Genomic DNA, 9,903 nt, shown 5'->3' with positions numbered 1-9,903 from the left:
ATTTACCTTAAGACCCCCGCCCCAGTGATTTAGGTGACATGCTTTCGTACGGAGACCACTATAAAACCGGTCCTCGACCGAGTAAAGATTAGTTCTCTATAGACAACTCGGCTTGATTGTCCTCGGCAATAAAGTCTATCTTTGTTTTGCACTACCATTGAGAATATTTAATCAAAGTATATTATAGACTTTTCATTAAGACCCTAAAGAATCTACTAAAGAATATTTACTCCCAACATCTGAGCTGTGTTTACACGATTCATTTCACCAGACCGCATAGTAGCCGGTAAGCCGGTTTTGCTAAAAAGGTGTTCCTGAAGGATGGATTGGTACCAACTGTTTGTGATCAAGCTTCACCTCCAGAAGAAGTGAGTGTAAGGTTTTTATTATTATTTATTTGTTTTTAATGACTAATAAGTAATGTACAAATGTATTTTAAAACGTTTTTGAGCAGTTATAACTGAATGAACAAGAATGGTGACTTCAGAATGGAACAGAGGGGTGGGGTGAGCAGTAGCTCATTGTCATTTAAAGGGACATGCACCAAAATGGGTCGCTGTGAACAGAGCTGATTTTGACAAGGTATTGTTTTGCACTACCATTGAGAAATTTTAACCAAAGTATGTTATAAGCTTTTCATGTAGACTCTAAAGAATCGTATGAACTTGAGGAAAATGGGCATCCAATGACCCCTTTAAGAAAACTGCTGGGAGCTGAAAAGAAATCAATCATTAATAACAAATTAAATGTGTGTTTGTGTGCATGAAGAGATGATCAAACTCACCTGATACTGTCAGTGTAACTGCATCACTTACTTGTGACCAGTCTGATCCTTGTGTTTCTGATCCATAACAGGAGTATTCACCTGCGTCAGACTCATTAACAGAACTGAATGTGTGTTCCTGTTGATCACTGTAAAACCTGGGTAAGCCGTCTTTATACCAGTGACTCAAAGTGACTCCTTTACCATTTATGTCACATCTGAGTGTGACTGTGTCTCCTCTGAATACATGTTGATCAGGTTTAATGGTCACTTTGGGTTTTGGTCTTTCTGTACAATGACAACAATTCACAATGAAAATAATGTGATAATGTGATAATATAAAAATAAAATAATAAAATGAGCTGTTTTTACTGTATAAACAGTTTATTGCAAAACACACATGCTATATCAGATTAGACTGAAATGTTGTTCTATAGCTGTTATAATCATTTATTTAATGTTTTATAAAACATTTTCACTAATTTCTCAGAGCAGTTCATTATGTGAGGAAATATATGTGCTGTGCATTGTCACTGCTACTATAAATTGTTCCTCTAGTCATAACAAGAAACTTAAACATAAGAAATTTGTTAAAAAGATGCGTTTATAATCAATAAAATTCATAACACTCTTTTTTACAGCTACACTGTAAAACAATTTGTTGAGTCAACTTAAAATAATTTGTAACCTGGCTGCCTTAAAATTTTAAGTTCAGTCAACTGTTAAGTTTAGCAAACACAAATATCTAAGTTGTTACTTAGTACAACTTAACATTTCAGGTTGTCTAAACTTATTTTAGTTGACTGAACTTAAAATTTTAAGGCAGCAGAGTAACAAATTATTTTAAGCTGACTCAACAAATTGTGTTTTTTATTTTTTACAGTGTAGTTTGTGTAGTGTAGAATCACTCATGTGAATATGTGATGAAATTCACTCACCTTCAGTTTGTCCAGAGTGAATGATTGAAATCAGCACTAAAAATCACAAAAAGAAAATGTGAGCATTGAGCTGATTTTGTGTATATTATATCAGCCATATGAAGGTGTACTCTTCTTCCTTTGCTTATAAAATACAACAAATTTACTCTTAAATATTTATCAGCTTCACAGCACAGGTTTCTGTTACAGTTGTTTTTTTTTTTTTTAACGATTGCTTACACACTAAAATTAAAAACACACTGACACCCAGGGATCAAATTTCAGCCTCACACTTTTTGCAAAACACTACACACATTGTTTTGCAAGACACTAAACACACTTCTGTACATTAGACAGAAATCTAACACAATGTGACTTGTTTACCATTTTAAGGCACTGCTTTCCAAAATACTACACACATGAAGCAACTGATCAAACACGTCCATCAGGTGTGCAGACACTTCGGTGCTTAACTGTAAACTCAACAATCAAGATGTAAGCACTATAAAAAGGCAACAAGGGAATTTTTGTCTTCAACAAAAAGGAAAGGCAGTGTTGCAGAGGAAGAGGAATAGGGAGAAACATTTTGAATGTGTTACGTGCAGCGCTGGACTGACGAGACGGGAAACGAGATACGATACAAACAAATAACAATTTAATATAAATCTTCGTAGGAACAGGCAGGAACAGGCAGGAACACAACGGTACATCCACACACTTAGAAATAACGTTAAGGACCGACAGCAAACTCAAAACACAAGCAGACTTATAAAGGGTGAGACTAATTACAAACACAGGTGTAGGGGATGACGGTAACGAGGGTTAAACCAAAACAGACAGATCGACGGGGGAGACAATGGGAGAAACCAAAAGACATAAACAGACATAAATGTGACATTACGCCCCCCTCCGAATAGGCGCGTCTCGCGCCGTACAACATACAAAAAAAACCCAAGAGAGTAGGTGGGTGGTTCAGGAGGCCATGGCCGGACAGACAGTTCAAATAAACATAACATAGTCCAGGGGGGTGACAAAGGTGGAAGGAGCCAAGGAGGAAACAGGAGGGACCCGGAGCAGGAGAAGCAGAGGGAGACCCAGACCGCAGCCATGATGACGACCCACGGTGGAGCCAACGGAGGGAGGAGCCATGGTGGAGGAAAGGCTGACGACTCCAGGGGGCCGACCGATGGAGGCGGAGCCGCTGGCGGAGGAGCCCGAGAAGGAGACGGAGAGCCGAAGATCCAGGGCGACACCGAGGATCCGGAGGGCCAAGGCGGAGCCCTAGGCTCTGGCGACCAAGGCGTAGGCGGAGATCCGGAGGTCCATGGTGGAGCCGGAGCGACAGAGGATGGAGGCTGTGCCGGAGGGAGGGTGGAGTCCTTAGGAGCCGGTGGGACGGAGTGACAAGGCGCAGCCGGAGGAACAGAGTCCTGAGGTGACAGAGGGACGACGACCGACCAGGGCGGAGCCGAAAAGACGAGGGAGCCCGGTGGAGCTGGTGGACCGATGGGCGACGATGGAGACGAGGGCGCTGAGAGCCGTGGTGGAGCCACAGGGTCGGAGGGCCGAGGCGGAGTTCTGGACTCTGAGGCTGGAGGCGGAGATGAGGGATCCTCCAGCCCTGACGCCGCCCATATGGGTATGAACTGGGCTGAAAAATGGGCCCCATATAGGATTGTCCGCGGGTTCCGTAATGGCCCCATGTTATCTGCCCACGTGGATTTCATATAGGATTGAACTTGTCACAAAGTGGGACCCAACTGGGCAACATGCACAAGACCCATCTTGGTCCCAGCTTTAACCCAGCTAACATTTGATTGTGGGGCCCATGTGGGTTTGACATGGGCTGAAAAATGGGCTCTATATGGGATTGTCCGTGGGTTCCATAATGGCCCCATGCCAATTGCCCACATGGATTCCATATGGGATTGCACTTGCCACTTGGTGGGACCCAACTGGGAAACATGTGCAGGACCCATCTCGGTCCCAGCTTTAACCCAGCTAACATTTACATGTGGGGCCCATGTGGGTTTGAAATGGGCTGAAAAATGGGCTCTGTATGGGATTGTCCATGGGTTCCATAATGGCCCCATGCCAATTGCCCACATGGGTTTCATGTGGGATTACACTTGCCAACAGGTGGGCCCCAACTGGGCAACATGCGAAAGACCCATCTTGGCCCCATCTTTATCTACATGGGCTGCTGAAATATGGGTTTTAAGTGGGTTTGTCCATGGGTTCCATGTTGGCCCCATGCAACATACCCATGTGGGTTTTATGCAGGATTTTATGCAGGATTTACCTGGGCTTTAGGTGGGGCCCATCTAGGGATCATATGCAAAACCCATCTGGGTTCCATTTAAATATGGGTTTTACATGGGTTTGTCCACGGGTTCCATGTTGGCCCCATGCAATTTACCAATGTGGGTTTTATTTCACTGGGCTTTCACTGGGTTTAAAACCCATGGGGCCCAACTAAATATGAAACATACACAAAACCTACCTAGGTCCCATCTTCAAACTCTATGTGGGGGTTTAACTACATGGGATAAACTATGGGGGCTTGGGATAAACAAAGTGGGATTAAAAAAAAAGTTTTAAAGCATTAGCATACAGCAGTACACAGTGAGATTTAAATCTTTTCAAATTTCAATTTTATTGAAACTACCCATCATATGCTATATTCTGATACCTAATTGTTAAAATTATGTAATTGTTAAAGTTAACAAACATTTTGAACTTGTATTTGAACCAGTGTTTACTGAAAGCTTTGAACATTTGCACATAAAAAACAGAGACAGTAAGAAACAGCAGCAGCAACTATACATTTTTCAGTACTGCTTACACTGCAGACAGACATTTGTGCATTCTAGACCCTCAGTCCTCCTCTGTCTCTTGTCCCAGTAAACCATTTTGAGAGTTCCCTCTCAGATTCTTGCTGGTTGATCTTTGACATCAGTGCAGTCTTCTTAACAGCCTCTGCAAAACAAATATATATAACAAACATATTTAAAAATAGGACATTTTTAAATTTTTCAGAAAGATGAGGTATGAAGATGCTGCCCTCCACTACAGTAAGGAAAACAACAGAGTAAAAGCAAAGGTGCTTGTTTACAGGCTATTCCAATAACTTTTCTACGATGTGTTTAGTAAACGTGAAATATTATGTTACTTACACATGTTAAAATACTACAAAATAATAACTTTTACTTGGAGCAACTCAAGGGCAAGTAAATGACGACAGATTTTTTGTTTTTGTCAACTATTCCTTTAAGAGTCTCTGTTTTAATTAATCAAATTAGAGCTGCTGCATGATTCTGGATATATAGAGAATCACAATTTTTTTAGTTTCAAACAGACATCAAGATTCTGAACATCAAACTAAAAATAAAGTGTAATTACTAGAAGTTCTGTACTAGAAATACTATGACTGCAGTCTATTTAAAATGTTTAATCTTGAATGATTTTTTTTTTTTAATTGTTTGAATTAATGATTAAATGACTCGTGAATATATGTTGTTTCATTACTGGATGAATCTGTGTTTTTTAAAGAATCTCTTGAATGATTCAATGACAAATACATGTGTTTAACAGTCACTTGTCAGCACCTACTGGTGTAAAGTCACTGATATAATCTTTATCTGAATTGTTAACTTTGTTTCAAATGATTTGCTCTATTTTGATAGCTACTGTAGACATCAGTGATTATATCCAAACTAAACTTTTATCCCAGTACTTCTTCGATCATTTAAATAATTCTAACAGAAAAAAAAAAAAATAAGTGCTGTTGAAAAAGTGTGACACTGTTTTATTCCTACACATGACAACTGCCCTCTCTTTCTTGATCAGTAGGTACATTGACATGAAGAACTGTATTGCAAAAAAGCTCCATGTAAACAACTCAATCGAAATAAAAATGCTCAAACCGATTTCAATTTCAATTACTTTAGAAAGGTAGGACAAACCTTTTCTAATCCATTACATAGGACATGTAAACACTTGATCAAATTGATAACTGAACTAGAAAAGTTTTGCGCATGTGTAATGAAGTAGAAATGACATATGATGCACAAAATGAGCTGATGTTGTTGTAATATTATATTAAAGAACATAATAAATGACTGCAATGTCAATCAAAAATTCTCTTTCTACTTATCAACTGTGAAGTGGTGTAAGACAACGTTGTCCAAGTGACTGTTTCAGACTCTGATTTGCAGACACCTTGTTTTAAGCATGAGAAAGGGTGTTTTTATTGCTTTTATATAAGCTTTGTGGCTCATCTTTGTGGCTCATAATCAGGAATCGAAAAAAAGATAAGATGTTAAGTTTGCTTTTTAAAACAAATGGATTTACACCAGCTCTCCATGCTGCATCTGTTAAGATAGTTGCCTACGTCTCCTACGATTAAAATTAATGGCTAGTGCAGTGGCTGCGACATACGTAAACCTATCAACATCCATTGCCATGACTTATCGTGAGATGAAAAAAAATTAAGTTTTAGTCTCATAACATTGGTTAATGAAACTGCCGTAATTTCGCAACATTGTTTTATCGACAACATCGCAAAAGTTTTGTGCAAATCCATGATGGAAATGCAACTAGTGTACTGTCTACACTGGATGCGGCGCGGCACGACACGACACGACAAATCCCCGCTGGCAAACTGATGCCTCGTTTTATTTATGACGTACTGACAAAGTTTAAAGGGGTCATCGGGTTCCCATTTTCCACGAGTTTATGTGATTCTTTAGAGTCTTAATGAGAAGTCTATAACATACTTTGGTTAAAATTTCTCAGTGGTAGCGTAAAAAAAAAAAAAAAACCCATTTTACCATGTCAAAATCAGCCCTTTTTAGAGTGAGCCATTCTGTTGCATGTTCCTTTAAACGCTAATGAGCTCTGCCATTCCGCCCCTCTCTTCTGTGGGGTGACGATCAGTAATGTTTACTTTAGCCGCATTTAACCACAAAACTTGCTAACTAGCACATTATTAAGAAAAGGCAAATTGCAAAGATGCATAAAAAACACCCATATACTCACTTCTGCTGTAGGTGAAACTAGATTACAAATGATTCGCGTGAACATAGACGCATTTATGTAGGCTGCCGGGCGCATTTCCTTCAAAAACAAAAGTAACGTTAATCCTCTGCATCTTCAGCAGCTCAGATGTCGGGAGTAAATGATGAGTGCTACTATGTGCATTACTGCATCCAACAAACAGAACACCTCAATCGCTCAATCGGAGATAGTCTTGTCTTCCCCTGCACTGGAGTCCAAACAATAATGGTGGTCGGACTGTTCTCAGCGCTCACTTGGCTCAGTTAGGGTGGGTTTAAGATAAGACTGTCATGTCAATCAACTATCGTGGGAGCGGACTTGGTCGGTGCGACATCACACCGACAAGACGCTGACAATGACCTTATTTGAAAAAAGGCATATTACTTTGATTACATTGGATTTTTCCCATATTAAGATAAAAAAAAAATACCACTGGGTGAATTTATATCATTATAGGGTGGTTGTGTACACACACTGTCAACACACATTTATGTTCAAACTTGTAAAAATGAGTTTCCGATGTCCCCTTTAAATGATTTTCAATGGTCGCTTGGTCACATCTAGTGTAGACAGACTTATAGCTGCTGTCATGACAACTGTCACCTCTGTTTTAGACACGGTGTTAGTCATTTACGAATAAGATTAAGTGGGGTTTGGATCAAGATTATGATCTTTAAATGATTAATCGTGCAGCTCTAATTTCTGATAATATATGTGTCTCCATCTACTTATGATAACATTTGAAGAGAAACATTACACTTTTAATTCAGAATCATACATATACATTGTATTAAAGGTATAGTTCACTCAAAAATGAAAATTCTGTCATCATTTATTCACCCTTATGTTGTTCCAAACGTTGGTAACTAGACAGTTGACATGCCCCAATGATTTCCATAATATATATTTTTTTCCTATTATGGAAGTTAATGGCTACTATTGTTTGCTTATCAACATTCTTCAAAAAAAATTGTCGTCTTCAACAGAAGAAAGAAATTTATACAGGTTTGGAAAAACATAAGGGTGATGAAGGGTAAATGATGCCAGAACTTTCATTTTGGGGTGAATGTTCCCTTTAAGAAATTATGTAGAATCAAATTAAGCAAAATCACTACATTTAGTAAAATCAGAACATCTCACATATCACAAAAAGTCAGTGAATCCATACCAGAAGTGAGAGTGCAATGTAGCAGATAAAGGACAATCCTCCTTCAAATTGGCAGTGATCAGCTGGATCCTGGGTGAATCTGTAGTTGGGTGGGCCCGACGAGTCCTTAAAAAGAATAATTTCTTTTTTTTACCATTTCTTTAAACATTCTTAAACAAAACATATTTAAATTGTACTGAAATTTGCCATTATAAGCCATTTAGGCAACATAAACAAACTGTCAGCTTTGAAACTGTTAGTTATGACCGAAACATGAACCTAATGCTTAACAATCCCATCAGAAAAATGTGAATCCCCAAAAGAAAGACAAAGAGGATTCACAGGGACTCTTCCCATAGATATCACAGCAAGGTAAATACAACTGTATCTTAAAAAAGCCAATTTGTACACCACAATTAAATCTACCATAATATAATTTTACCTGCAGTTGCATTTATCCTGATATGACACATCTGAAGGCTGTGATGTTCTCCAGTGAATGAAATAAAGGACTGAAGATGGTGACAAGTCTATTTCCCTTTATTTGTGCCACCTCAGAAAAAGAAAGACAACAGGGAAAAAAAGTTACTCAGATTTTCTTTCACCAGTGGAGGAAATGTCTTACAAATGTACTTATAATGATTATAATCATAGTTCAGGTCTGGAAACAGTGGTTAAAACTGACTAACATTTTACTGTAGTCTCTGTATTGGGTGCCTGTTTTCCCTGAAAAACGTGTGCTTGATCTAAAAATGTGAACCAATATCTTATCATTAGAAGTTATCAGTATTTGAAGAGTCAACTACACAAACATAACACTCTATCTATAATATAACACTCTCAACTCTCTTATATATTCCAGTGTTTTCGAGTGTAAATTACAGTTTAATCAATCGCTTCACTTATTCCAGTGCTCCTTTACTTCTCATGAGTTTGAGTTTTAAACTAAACATTAATACACACAAACACACACCAACTTCAAACACTAATTTACATTGAAATACGTGCTAATATCGCCAGCGCGCTAATACGCTAATCGCGATTAGCCTCTCCCTTTAATTTCCTCTCACTCACATTAATTAATTGTGGGCACAAATCATAACTTTATGATGGTTTGACTGAAAAATGTTTTGTTACCTGATATCGCCATATGTTTTCGGGATCTCACACATCCAGTCTGCCCCTTCCTCTGTGTTCACATTCCAGCTTCTGTTCTCCGTTGACATCTCACAGTTCAAATTAGTTTACAATAAGAATTTAACAGGCACATAATCAGGAACTGAGCGAGCGAGTAATCTTGCGGATCAGTAGCACCACATCACCAAACTGATTAGTATATTTTCAAACTGCACTAGCAAAAAGGCGCGCGAGGCTGTCATTGGCCAGTTTCGTGAATGACAGTCAGATTAACCAATCTTGATGAAAGCAACCAGGTGAAACAACCAATAGAAATTGTTTCAGAGTGGTAACGGAAAATTTTTTTTTTTTTTTTTTTTTTTTTTTTTTTTTAACGTGTGTATTTATTTTTTTTTTTTTGTATTATTTGATTAATTGGTCAAACAGTGTTTTCATGACAGTGTATGAATAAAAATGTAATAGTGATATGTAAAAGTCCACACAGAATCTCACTGCTCTTTTGAGATTAGAACTGTATCTATTATAATTATTGTTACTAATGCTAATAATTAAAATTATACATATACATTTGGATTTTGAAGAGGTGTTTTGATCAAAATATCGTAAAATGCTAATAAATAAAATATTAATAATCATAATCATTCAAAAGGCAGATATTTCTTGTTAAAGACATGACATTTATTCAACATACAGATCTGTTTTTTTTATTATTTTATTCTATTTTTTTTTTTTTTTTTTTTTTTTTTTTTTTTTTTTTGTTAAAACAAATTTGAATGATTTAGCATTATACATTATCAATTTGTGTCAATGTTAAAACAGCAGCTGACATTATTTCAATCATATTTCAACTTTGAAGGTCGGTCATGTGCCGACTAGACTGA

The 9,903-nt window shown here is 37.8% G+C and overlaps 1 long non-coding RNA gene across 1 annotated transcript; it reads right to left on the bottom strand.

Moving 5' to 3' along the window:
• Positions 1-4,353: 4,353 nt before the first annotated feature.
• LOC127157438 (uncharacterized) lies at positions 4,354-9,319 on the bottom strand. The gene is made up of 4 exons (XR_007825903.1): positions 9,023-9,319; positions 8,328-8,438; positions 7,907-8,011; positions 4,354-4,659 (listed from the first exon to the last, which is right to left on the bottom strand). It is a non-coding gene; the product is annotated as an uncharacterized LOC127157438 (long non-coding RNA).
• Between the last annotated feature and the right edge of the window lie 584 nt (positions 9,320-9,903).

This window comes from Labeo rohita, unplaced genomic scaffold (genome assembly GCF_022985175.1).
Source record: "Labeo rohita strain BAU-BD-2019 unplaced genomic scaffold, IGBB_LRoh.1.0 scaffold_1075, whole genome shotgun sequence".
NCBI classification, from domain to species: domain Eukaryota; kingdom Metazoa; phylum Chordata; class Actinopteri; order Cypriniformes; family Cyprinidae; genus Labeo; species Labeo rohita.
The sequence above is the reverse complement of the archived record's forward strand: the minus strand, read 5'-3'. Positions and strand labels throughout refer to the sequence as shown.